Source organism: Myotis myotis, unplaced genomic scaffold (assembly GCF_014108235.1).
Source record: "Myotis myotis isolate mMyoMyo1 unplaced genomic scaffold, mMyoMyo1.p scaffold_m19_p_11, whole genome shotgun sequence".
Classification (NCBI taxonomy): domain Eukaryota; kingdom Metazoa; phylum Chordata; class Mammalia; order Chiroptera; family Vespertilionidae; genus Myotis; species Myotis myotis.
In genome coordinates, this window is record NW_023416315.1 from 50,464,434 (window position 1) to 50,478,037 (window position 13,604).

Sequence of the window (13,604 nt, forward strand, 5' to 3'; positions counted from 1 at the left end):
AAATATCGAGTATCAGTCCCCATCACACAATCCCTTATTCACAATTCTGAAAACCACTAAAATCCAAAATGTTTTGTTAATTTTGTGCTAAAACTCATTTGGTAGCAAAACCAGATGAGCTGGCATGAGTGGTTAGCTGTGTCTCAATGCTTCTCCCAGGTACATATACCCGTACTGATTATTGGATTTTTATCTTGTAAATTTTTATTTAACTGAAAAAATAAAAATTTCAAAAAAAGGTAAAATATTGGGTAATATTGAAAAGAAAAGGAAGCATCTGTCATTATCAGCAGTACAGAAAATGGAGTTAATGGGTGACTATAAAGCATCAAACTGAAGAAGACAGTATGCCCTGGCCGGTGTGGCTCAGTCGGTTGAGCATTGTCCTGTGCCTCAAAATTTCACAGGCTTGATTCCTGGTCAGGGCACATGCCCAATTTGTGGGCTCAATCCCAATAGAGAGAATGTAGGAAGTAGCTGATCAGTTTTTCTTTCACACCAATGTTTCTCTCTCTTCCTTCTTCTCTCTCTAAAATCAATAAAAAACATATATATATATATATTTTAAATCATCATGGCAGCTGCCACAATATATGATTTAAAGAAAGAGAAAAGCAAGATGTTGACATTTTATAATGACAGTGATAACATGAAACACTAAAATCAGGGAAATCATTTCAGAAGATAAATAATGAAGAGCTTAACTGTGGGTTGATTAAGGTGTTCTGACAACAACAAAAACCAGAACATGAAAAAATGCCATTGATCCATTTCCTGGACAAGCAACCGACCATCAAGCATATAATTTATTTTTTTCTAATATTCTTATCACATTTTTTACCTTAGGTAAACCAAATATGTTTACTTTTCTGTTCATCAAAAAAAATATGAACTATGTAATGTTAAAGTTTCCATCTTGATCAGTATTGTTTTCATGGGAAATGTCAAGCAAAGCCATTCTTAATTCTTTATTTTTAGAATTAAGCAAGCCAGATCCCGTGCTCCCAATTCCAACACATTATTTTTAGTACACTGGAGTTTGTAAAAATAATACACAAAGATATCATAAAATAAATACAAATTGAATCACCAAATCAAGCAATAAGATGTGAATTTAAACATGCTTACACTTACTATATATTTAAAATAATTGTCTTGTTATTAGAAGTTTGTTTTAGTCTATGAGCAGTTCCTTCCCTCTTTTCTATTGGGTCAGTCAATTTTACAGTTGACACAACTAGAGAAACATGGTAGAGAAGAAAAAGGAAAGAGCTATTAATTTTTTGCTAATTAGTCTATTACACTGGAGCTTACTTGTAATGCTATCATAACGTTGTGACTAATTTTTTTTTGAGAAGGGATATAGAGATGAATCGCAGAGTTTTGATTTAGTCAGTCCCATGAAATTTGATTCCTTTCATCCCTTACCTTTTGTATTTATACCATTAAGTATGTCTAATGTTATTGGAGTGAAATCACAGCGTGTAGAGCATTGTAGGACATTTTGTGCACTACATCAGATTTTAAGGAAGTTATCTGATTTTCACTTATTTTGATATAATTTTGTTTATATAAATGCAGACACAAAATGAATTTTTTACACTTTCTTGAATGTAAAACCAATGTAATAAACTCTGTCTCAATCCAAATTGCCATTTTGAAACCTAGAAACTATTGATTTATTTTTTATATCCATAATACAAATATAATTTTGAAAATGTGCCTACTTCATGGATTATTTTTAAGTATATGAAACATTTCCTATTATACTTAGTGATTTAATTAAAAAAATATGTAAATCAATTTCCTCTTTCTCTAATGAATGTTAAAGAAAACCTGAAAGTATATACTCAAACAATATTCTTGCCAGTAGTCATTTATATACAATTCCAAATGATTAAAAAGCCAGTGACATCAAAAACTTGAATGTCCTCTATTCACTGGGGAGAAAAATGTAAATTATATAAACTGTGGTTTTTTTAAAAAAAAAAAAACACGAGATTATCTCATACTAAATAATAATAAGATTTGCAGATCTCAGCACTTGAGATATCACTTTCTTATTAAATTAGCATAAACAATTCTAATTTTAAATTTAACTTTGTTTAAGGTGTGTAAAACTAATATATTCCTGTACTATTAAAGGCTTTCTTAGAAAGCAATAGAAAAATAGATTGGAACTTTAAGTAAAAGAACAAACCTTGCTCTCACACAGAGATTTGAGAGGAGGACAAGCCTTACTATAGAGAAAAATCAAAAGATTACCTATGAATTTTCTCTGCATTAAGAAAAATGGCAAATAAAACTTTACTTTTATGCTAGAGCTACATTATCCAATATAGTAGTCACTAACCACAGGTAGCTTATGAGCACCTGAAAAATGGCTGATTCATATGAGGTACACTGTAAACAGAAAATACACTCTAGATTTCAAAAACTTAGTATAAAAAAAGAATACAAAATATATTATAAATAATTTTTATACTGATTATACATTCAAATTATAGTTGGATACATTGGGTTAAATAAATGATATTATTAAATTTATTTTACCTGCCCTAACCGATTTGGCTCGGTGGATAGAGCGTCAGCCTACGGGCTGAAGGGTCCCGGGTTCGATTCCAGTTTAGGGGATGTACTTGGGTTGCGGGCTCATCCCCAGTAGGGGGTGTGCAGGAGGCAGCTGACCGATGTTTCTCTCTCATCCATGTTTCTAACTCTCTATCCCTCTCCCTTTCTCTCTGTAAAAAAATCAATAAAATATATTTTTTAAAAAAATTAATTTTACCTACTTCTGTGTATATTTTAAAATGTGACTAACTACTAGGTCATAGGTCATCAAATATTATCATGTGACTAAAGAATACCTTTACACATATTATTTCAGATTCTTAGGGATCCACCAAAGCTGCCAGTGACCTGGACAGGGGACCAAGAAGATATGGGCAGGACACTGAGTCCTTCTAGTGGGAGAATGTTTGATTGGATCCTCTGATAATAGTGAGACTGCTTTTGATTGCAAACAGCCTGAAATTCAATTCCAACTATCTATAATAATAATCTAAAATAATAAAAGGGTAATATGCTAATTAGACCAGACTTCATTCCTGATGAAGCCGAGGCCGGAGGGAAGCCAGCCGGGTCCCAGGTGCCAGAAAAAAGCACGAAATTTCATGCATCAGGCCTCTAGTATGAAATAATAAACATAATGTTTATGACACTCAAAAGCATACAGATAGTTCAGGTACTCCTTGATACTGTGGCTCAACAATGTCACAGACACCCAATGAGAGCCCCCGTGGGGTTGTCGTACTGACAACCTGCCTCCGAATGAGAGCTGTGTGCTTTCTACTTTAAGACTAGCTGGCGAAAGGGTGTGTCTTTTCTTTTCTTTTCTTGGCTGCTTTCATGGAATGAAGGGGAAGTTTCTATTCCTAAACCATGTTAACAAATGCCTCATTGGACCTCATTAGCCTTAATCGTATCCCAGTCTCACCCCTAAACCCATCACTGCTGCCAAGCATTAAGATGAACTGATTGACTTAAAGCATCAGGGATCACCATCTGCGTTTGAGAGCTTGAAGCTACAGGTCAGTCTGGCCCAAACTGCACATCTGGGAAATTCAGAGTCATTAAGGGGGGGGGGGGGGAAGAAGAAGAAGAAAATGGATGCTAAGGATGTACCCAACAAATATCCACTCTACAACCTCAGGCATAAACACAGAGGCAAGAATTCTAATGGGAATTTTAATTAACATCTTAGCATGAGAAAAATACCCACAGGGAAAATGAATATGTAAACTCTGTGAGATATTTTGTAAACTTTGTACTTTTGTAAACTTCTTTGCGTATCATCTCTATGGGATTTTCCACCCTCATAGTCTTAGCAATATAACCCTTAAATTCAAGGGTGTACAAGTGCTTTTTTTCTCTCAGTATCAAGGAAGAAATAGTAAGGGAATATTGAGTTGAATTGCTAAGAGAACACTGACACAAACCTAACAAGTATTAAGGGTTTGGAAGGATGAACATCAATTTCTCTCTCTATACTTTGCCTATCTGTCCTCTCTTAACTAGCTCTCTCCCAGAAAAGAGTGATCATGATTCTGATTTGCCAATGGCTATAACATTGTCAGCACTACAATTAACTGGTAGATGTGGCTTCTATATATTAAATGATGGCATTCCCCGAGAAGAGCTCCTAACACTTCTTTTATTCATATTAAAAAGTAAGTTGGTAAGGTATTTCTACCTGTAATTGTGTCTGTTGAGTAAGTAGAAAGCCTCACTTAGACTACAGGTCTGAGCCAAGTTGTCCAACCCAACTGGTACCACAATTACTACATTGAGGGATATTGCATGTTTATTCAGAAATTAAAGGTATTTTTGGATTAACCTGCTATAAGTTATTCTGGTCTTAAGAAATCCAAAAGGAGTATTAATGAAAGGAAAAATTTCAATAATAATCCCCCCCTCCAAAAGAGGGGGGGAATAACTTGACTTTCAAAAAAAGAAGGAGGGAGGGAGGGAAATAGCCTGAAGTGACTGAAATGGGTAGTGACAGATAAAGGAGAAAGAAAATAGAAATAGTACCTTAGCAATGAAAATGTTCAAGGATATTGGCAGAGATTAGAGGTTCTGGAAGGTCAACAATAGAAAAGCACCCAGAAAGAGAAGAAAGTATGAGAACAGTTTTTATGTTAGGTTTGTGGTTTTGCTATGGTTGCATTAAATCCAATAATTGCTCACAGTGATATAGAAAGGGACTCAACTTAGTTGAAACAAAGTAAAAGGATCAGCAGTTGAGTTCCACCTTAGGCATGGGCAAACCATCAGACCGACCATCCCACTAACAGTTTTATATAATAAAAGCCTAATATGCTGTGTCTGGTCCGCTGTTCAATCAATCAAAGCATAATGTGCTAATGATATGCTAAGGTTGCTCAACCGTTTGCTATGACATCCACTGACCACCAGGGGGCAGACACCCCAATCGGTAAGTTAGCTTGCTTCTGGGGTCCAGCCGATCGGGACTGAGTGAGATGGGCCGGACAAGACCTGGAGCCCTCCCACGGTCCCTCCCTGGCTGGCCAACCTCCCACATCGCTCCCTGGCCCCGATAGTGCACCGCTGGGGTCCTTCAACCTGGCCTATGCCCTCTTGCAATCCGGGACCCTTCAGGGGATGTCAGAGATCTGGTTTCAGTCCAATCCTGCAGGCTAGGCTGAGGACCCCACTGGTGCATGAATTGGTGCACCAGAACTCTATAGTAACTAAATAACATCAAAAGGATGTCTTAAAAATCTGTTTGAATGCTTCAGAGAGGTAATCCTGTATTTGGCTTAACTATCTCCCATGAGGGATTTGTTTATTTAAATCATCAGTTTAGAGCAGCCGTGGGCAAACTACGGCCCGCGGGCTGGATCTGGCCTGTTTGAAATGAATACAACTATTGAAAAAAAAGACCATACCCTTTTATGTAATGATGTTTACTTTGAATTTATATTAGTTCACACAAACACTCCATCCATGCTTTTGTTCCGGCCCTCCGGTCCAGTTTAAGAACCCATTGTGGCCCTCGAGTCAAAAAGTTTGCCCACCCCTGGTTTAGAGACTCAAGATAGTAAAATTGAAGCAGAGGCTGAGAAGCTAAAAGGCTGAGCAGAGCTTTTTGAATCTGTCTCACAACCTGGGGGCAGAGGGGTCTTTACTTCAGGGATAGCAGAGGAGAGAGGGTCTGGTACATATCTCCAGCTCTCATTTGTCAGCACAGAGAACTGCAGTTTAGGAATAAGAGTACTGGAAATGACCATCTTCAAGGACTGAAGATCCACTTGACTTGGATCACTTTCTGATTAGTGGGATCTGCCCTTAGCCCTGCTGCATGTCAGAAACTAAAAGAAGTCTTTAGTGAAGGAATATAAGGCCAAGAGCCATAAATCATCCCCACAATTTAAAAAATCACTTAAAAATAACCAAGCATTTAAAAAAATAAAAATTGTAACTAAGAAAACCAAGAAAAAAAATATGAAATATAGGTATTAGCATCACCAAATTTTTAAATGCTGATATGTCTGATATATTTAATAAGACAGAAAACAATGATAAAGAGTAGAAAAATGTAAAACAAAAATCACATTGAAATTCTAGAATTGAAAAGAAAAAACCGCTAAGAGAATTCAGTGGATGGCTGATGTTACAGAGTAACAATACCTGGAGATTTAGTGAACTAGATGGTATGTCAGGAGAAAATACTCAAAGTGAAGTACAGAGAGGCAACAAATATTAAAAATGAAATAGGGCATATGAGCCCTAGGCAGTTTGGCTCAGTGGAGAGAGCATTGTCCTGCGGACTGAAGAGTCCCAGGTTTGATTCCAGTCAAGGCACATGCCCGGGTTGTGGGCTTGATCCCCAGTTGGGTCCATGCAAGAGGCAGCCGATCAATGATTCTCTCTCATCATTGAAGTTTCTATCTCTCTCTCCCTTCCTCTCCTTTCCTCTCTGAAATCAATTAATTTTTTTTTAAAAAAAGGGCATACAATACACAGAAGACATGATGAAAAGTGTAATAGGAGCTCCAGAACAAGAGGAGAATGGAAGAATAGAAAAGAACAGTCTTAAAGGTATGAGTCTAGAACTTTTTTAAAAAAATTAAATCCAGAAATCAATCCACAGATTTAAAATATGATACAATAAACCCCAAACAGATAGCAAACACTAGAAAATCAACCTAAGAGATAAGAGAAGTTGTATAATCCTTTTGCACCAGAGCAATTAGCTCCTTCATTAGGGAAATAAATGACTACAGATCTAATCTTTATGGTATGTGAGTATGTTTCTAAGAGAAGTAAAAGCAAACATCTTCATATTGATGGTCTATGTGTTTCCATGGTTCAGACTTTTTACATGAACACTGAGCAATCCAGGAATGTTTTATTTCCCTGCAATTATATATCTAAGAAAAATGTGTACATGTGTACCAGACATGTTCAACAATGTTCATGGCAAAATCTTAAATCCCCAAACTGGAAACCACTAGAGTGCCTATCAACAGTAGAAAGGGTAATTATCTATTAGAGTATATTAATACAATAGACTTCAACATAGCAAAATGAGTGAACCCTCTCTACATGCAACAGCACAGGTGATTCTCATACACATAGCTTTAAGCGAAAGAAGCCAGATGTAAGAGAATACATGATTCCAGGGAATTAAAACTCAAAAATCAGTAAAACTGATCTATGAAGTTAGACATCAGGATAATGCTTACCTTTGGCAAAGAGAATCGGGACAAGTGGGAGGGGAAAAATGGGCTTCTTTTTAAAAACTGTATTTTTATTGACTTTTAGAGAGAGAAGGGAGAGAGAGAGAGAGACATTGATGCAAGAGAGTAGCATCAGTTGGCTGCCTTCTGCACAACCCCCACCAAGGATCAAGCCACAACCCAGTGTGCCCCTGACAGGAGGATGTCCAACCAATTGTTTTATTTCCCCCTGAGCCATAACAGCCAGGGCAAAACAAACTTCTGAGTGATGGTCCTTGTATTGATCTGGTTAATGGCTACACAGGTGTGTTTATTTTATAAAAATTTTGATGCACTGTTCAATTATGATTTACATACTTTTTTGTTTATTTTATTTTTTAAATTCATTTTTCATTTACAGTTGACCTACTTTCTGTATATTAAAAATTTATTTTAGACAAAAAGGGGTAAATTCTCAGAAGCGCTCAGCAGTTCTGACAGAATTCAAGGTCAGCAAACATTCTGGCCTCTGGGAATGCTAAAACAGACAAGAGACAGCAGCACAACCCAAGTATTCCTCTTTCTCTACCTCTCCTCTCAGAACATTCTCTCCTTCCTTTCAAGTCTGCCTGGCAGAATAAGACAGATGAAGAAGTATTTAATATTGTGGTTGACACCGTTTATTCCTGAAAGATTTGGTTCATGGAAAATATATAGGATTTGAGGTTCTCTGTATTATTCCCAACAGGAATTAGAAAAGAGCTGATATTTATACCATCTATGTAAAAGCAGGGTAGGCATTTTTTCTGATTGCTGTTGCCCTTTCCAACCCTCTTATTAAACAGTTTGAATATGACCTCTGGCTTAGATTTCACAAATAAAGGAGGAAAAGCTATCATTCCAAAACAAATAGACACTAATTATAAAATACACGTTAAATTTCCTATAATGAAAAAATTTTGATCGCTGAAAGAATAAAATAAAGCAATCTGACAGTTTTCTACACCGAAGGGATTGCAGGTGAGAGCTGGTGAATTGAGAGATATTGCCACTATTCTAAAGCAGTTTTCTATAGCTGGAATTATTCCTTCATACACCTGCAAAAGATGCAGAAGCCCATGGGAAAGTCAACATTTATTTCAAAAATAAACTTTAAGGTTTGGCACTAAAGCAGACAAGCTGTTTTTTTCTATAAGAAAATGTGGCTCTGTACTACCAGAGGTCCTGTCGTAAGAATTTCAAAGAGCAGAACTAACACGTGCTAACTTCTTTTGAGACTCTCAGACTGAGTGAACTGCAGAACAAGTATCATTTACATACATTAAACATCAGAGAAGCAGAGAGGACTAGAAATAAAGAGACAGGGATTCTAACTCAGTTTTGTCGCTGACTATATGAATTTTCTTCTCTGTAAAATTGGACCACTCAGACTCTATCACACAAAACAAAGGACCAAGCTGTCAATTCTTCCAAAGGAAGTAACTTAGAACTTACATTTGTAATTATTATTAAAATCTTCTGAGACCTCTTTTCTTTTTTTGTTGGTTTCTTCTTTTCCTTATGTCTCCTCTTTCTCTTTCCCTTTACATTTTTCCTCCCTCCTTTTTTCTCCCTTCTCCTTATCTTTACTTTGTTTTTTCCTTTCTACCTTCTCTATCACTTCTTTAACTGTTCATAGGCGTTATTTGAATTGACTATATATATATATATATATATATATATATATATATATATATATGTATTTCCCTCTTTAAAATCAACTACACTTACTTTTACTTGTTTGTGACCCCAAATTAATTTAGTTTCAATGAGCCACTGACTTACCAGAGAAAAATAAAAAGGTTTCTTACTTTGGTCTAAAAGTGTCATCTTGGATTTATAAAGAAATATTTAGTTTGTTAGTGAACAATATTTCAGGGTCACAAGGAACCAACCTACTAGTGATTTTCCTTTCAGGGACATTGAACCAAACACTACCTCATTTCTTTTGGCCGCCCTGTATCTTACCCTTGGGTGAGAATGTATCTAGCATGCCTCCCCTTTCTGCCCACTCTCTGCATGTTAAATGAAATCCTAAGGTCTCTGATCAATGCTAATCAATCAATAAACACTTCCTTAGCATTCATAGCATGTATCACTTCTGTTAGATCTTTGGAAAATTGGAGCTAAGAAAGATGTGATTTTTTTTTATTTCAAATATCTTGCACATTTACACTGGGAAAGAGTGTAAATATAATCTTATTAATAAGAGTAGATGAATTAGGTTTCATTCACTCCTTCAGTAAACAGGGAGGATGTTTTAGTGGGTACTGTTAGAGTGGTGAAGATACCAAGAAAATTAGGAAAGAATCACTATCCGGAGGAAATGTATCATCCAGAAGGGAAGACAGTCAAGTAAACAAGCAGTTCTGCTATAATGCAGTGTCATAAGAATCATAAGAGCAACTAGGACAGGGAAGAGTGAACTCCGCCTGAGGGAGTCAAGGCTTCACAGCAGGGGAAGCATCCAGAAGAGCCTAGTAAGCTCACCAGGTGAAGGAAAGAGGGAATGACAGGTAAAGCATAGTTGGGTCATTTGCTGGCTTTCTTCCTCTGCCTATCTTTCAAATGCTGGTATTCTCCAGAATTATCTGCAAGATCCTCTTCACTTCCTACTCTTCATGCCATTGGAGGGGTTTCATCCACCCCGTGATGCATATGGGAGGACTCTCAAACCTGTGTCTTCAGCCTCAAAACTATATATTTAACTACCTGCCAGTGTTCTACACCTAACGGGTCCAACACCACTTCATGCTCTTCATGTCCAAACTGAACTTAACCTTTCTTGCTGTTTCTCACCTATAATAAGGCACTATCCACTTTACTGGTCCACTCTGATCCACTTCCAGTACTTGGAACTGAATTATGTTTCTAAAGTGCAAATTTAGTCTGGAAATCTTCCTACTTAAACCTTTAAAGTTTTCTCATTGTTCTTAGAAAAAGTTCAACACCTTTTTTTACAAAATGCTGGATTATTGGGTCACTGTTTATCCCTCCAGCCTTCTTTCTTGCCCTCCTTTCATTTTACATCCCAATAAGACTGGGTTTCCTCGAATTTCTCAAACTTGCTATTCATGTATTCTCTACCTTGAACGTGCTCTTCCCTTGTTCTTTGTCCTAGGTAAGCCCTTCTCATTCTCCAGATCTCAGACAAAAGGTTTCTGCCCCTGAAATGCCATGCCTCACCCCCACAATGCAGCCTAGAGTCCCATCCTCAACAATTACACGAATTGCTACTTGTCCATTTACTCATTATCCCCTCTCGACCACAAGGTCCAGAAGAGAGTGAATCCATCTGCCTTAAATACCATTCTGTCTCTTGGCACACAGGTGCTCAACATGTGAGAGAAAAGAACTGATGAAAATAAGATAAAAGTAAGAGAGAAAAAAGAGTTTTGGGTGCATGTCAATCACAAGTAAAAAAGGTGGACTACCAGTAGAAGAGAGAGTGTAACTAGGAATCTGGACAGAAAGAGACCCATGGCATAGAAAGTGATCAGCTGGTTTAGAAATAATGTTGCCAAGCTTATATCTAAGTTAGGGATGGGCTTCCAGGGGTGGGCAAACTTTTTGACTCGAGGGCCACAATGGGTTCTTAAACTGGACCGGAGGGCCGGAACAAAAGCATGGATGGAGTGTTTGTGTGAACTAATATAAATTCAAAGTAAACATCATTACATAAAAGGGTACGGTCTTTTTTTTTTTTTTAGTTTTATTCATTTCAAACGGGCCGGACCCGGCCCGCGGGCCGTAGTTTGCCCATGGCTGGCTTAGACACTGCCAACGGATGTCTAAATCTAATTCTCCCTTTTCATTCAGATACTTTATTTTTTAATTTATTTTTATTGTTGAAAGTATTACAGATGTCCCTTTCCTCCTTCTCCACCACCCCCCTAACCCATTGACACCCTCCACCCCGCTCCTTCCCCTTAGCCAAGCCTTCCCCGAACTATTGTCTTAAAAAGTACCTAAAGGCTCTTGACTTTGTCTTCATTGAAAAGACCTTTATTCTCCCTAGCCAGTTTTTCTCAGTGGATAGAGCATAGGCCTGCAGACTGAAGGGTCCTAGTTTAGATTCAAGTCAAGGGTACATATCTCTGTTGCAGGCTCTTCCCCATCTGGGCCCCTGGTCAGGGCGCGTGCAAGAGGCAACCAATCCATGTGTTTCTTTCACATCAGTATTTCTCTCTTTCCTTCTCTCATCCATTCTCTCTAAAAATCAATGGAAAAATATCCTCGAGTGAGGATTTTAAAAAAGGAAAAGACCTTTATTCGGTTCCTCAGCTTACACTGAGATCTTGGATGGCTTGAACTGCTACCTATAAATAACTAGAAATAATAATGTACATTGAAATATCACACACATACACACACATGTCATAATAAGGGATATATTATTATGGAATCCTAATATTGAACCAGTGAATTGATAGGAAAATATAGGCTGGTATAGTGTATTTTTAAGTTTAGTTAAGACATTGGTTCAAGTAAGTTCAACCTCCCATCTTAACTGATTACAACAAATTTACTTACCTATGCAAGCAGTGTATAACAGAAGTGGGAGCATAAAAAGAATTTCATTATTTATTAAGATATCAACTTACTAGTTAAATAAGGACTTGATATATCTTCATTGGATTTGTAACTCTTAGAAGAGTGATTGAATCTTTTATTCATTGTTGCCTTAAATTTCAGGTTACCATAGAAAAGAGAATCTGCCTAATTCTATCTAATATAGTTTCATGTTTAGGTAAATGTACTAAATAAGTGCTTTTAATTGCAAGAAATATCATATGCAATATTATGTCACAGAATTACTTCTGCATGGTATCTTTTGAGGATTCTACTGTTCACCTTTCTTTATAATTAACTTTTAAAAATCTCTCTAAATAGTGTCTTCAGTATAGAGGACAGGAGCAGCAGCCCTTAAAGAATGACAAAAATAGCAGGCAGTCCCCTCATCTCTGGTCACAGAACCCTGGGTTTCATTTCTTCGGCATGCAATGAAAATGACATCATTTTATAAGAGTCAGGTTTTCCCTGAGAATTAAAGATGGCAGCTTCTACTCAAGCCACTGACTTCCACACCTCTATATGTCAAAATACTTCTCTCTCTCTCTTTTTAACCTCTTATTTTATAAATGAGGGCCTTGAGATCCTTCGAGGTGAAAAGGCTTGCTCATGGGGACACAGCTAATTAGCAGACTTGCAGACATCATTCATCAACTTTAAAAATGTCCATTCAGTATGTCATCAAGTATAAGAAAGCACCTTTCCTTAGAGCTAGGAGTTTCGTCAATACTGTCCAACTAGCTTCCTTTATAATTAACTTTTTTTTTATCTCTCTTAATAGAGTCCATAAAATAGAGAACAAGCAGCACTAGGTATTTTTAACCTATTGCAGTATCTGTGTGTTAGTAAAACCACTTAAAACAATGTAAAATGCTTAAAATAAGAAAGCATTTTCTCACCGCATAATAAAACCACAACTATTTGATATTTGGTCCTTCCCCAAACTTCTTTTTAAAAATATCTATCAATATATACCATTTAGAAGACTGTAGAATAGCATTTGTTATATGTGTATTTATATTTATTATTGTTCTATTTTTTATCTCTTAACATCTTGTTCACTTCTACAAAGTTCTACAAAAAAATTCTACAAAATGAGTGCATATTCATGATACAAGAGGATAATTAACTTAGTCTTTTCCCTTTTGGGAGATTCTTATTTTCCATACTTCACTATTACGAGTAATGCAAAAAGAGAACCATTTTGTACAACTAGAACCACAACAGTCTGGACAGGAAACCAAGCCAGTGACAAGTCTCCTCATGCTAAGTGGCAAATCTGGTTCTGATTTACATTCTGTGAAACAGAACATGCAAATATTAAGCATTGTTTTGAAACAGCATATATTTGCTTTGCTATGTCAGGGCTGATGATAGAATGAACTCAGTAATATTTAAATGTGTTTCTTATATAGTAGACCTTTTTATTGAACTATAAACTCTATATGGGTATTTATTTTTCTTTCATTTAAAATGGGATTGCCAGTTGTAAATGATACTATTGTATACCTACTATTGACCAAGTACTTAATATACATTATCCAAAACTTACGAAGAAACTCTATGAGGGAGTTGCTGTTACTGTATTTTATAATTTACATATGGAAAACCTGAGCCTGAGAGACGTTCAATGACTGCCAGAGCCAATTGCCAGTTAAATGACTCCAAGCCAATGCTCTTGACATTGGACTTTATCGTGCATCTCATCAAAAGTGAGCGGCAGTGAGAGGGTACAACAGCCAGTTGTTT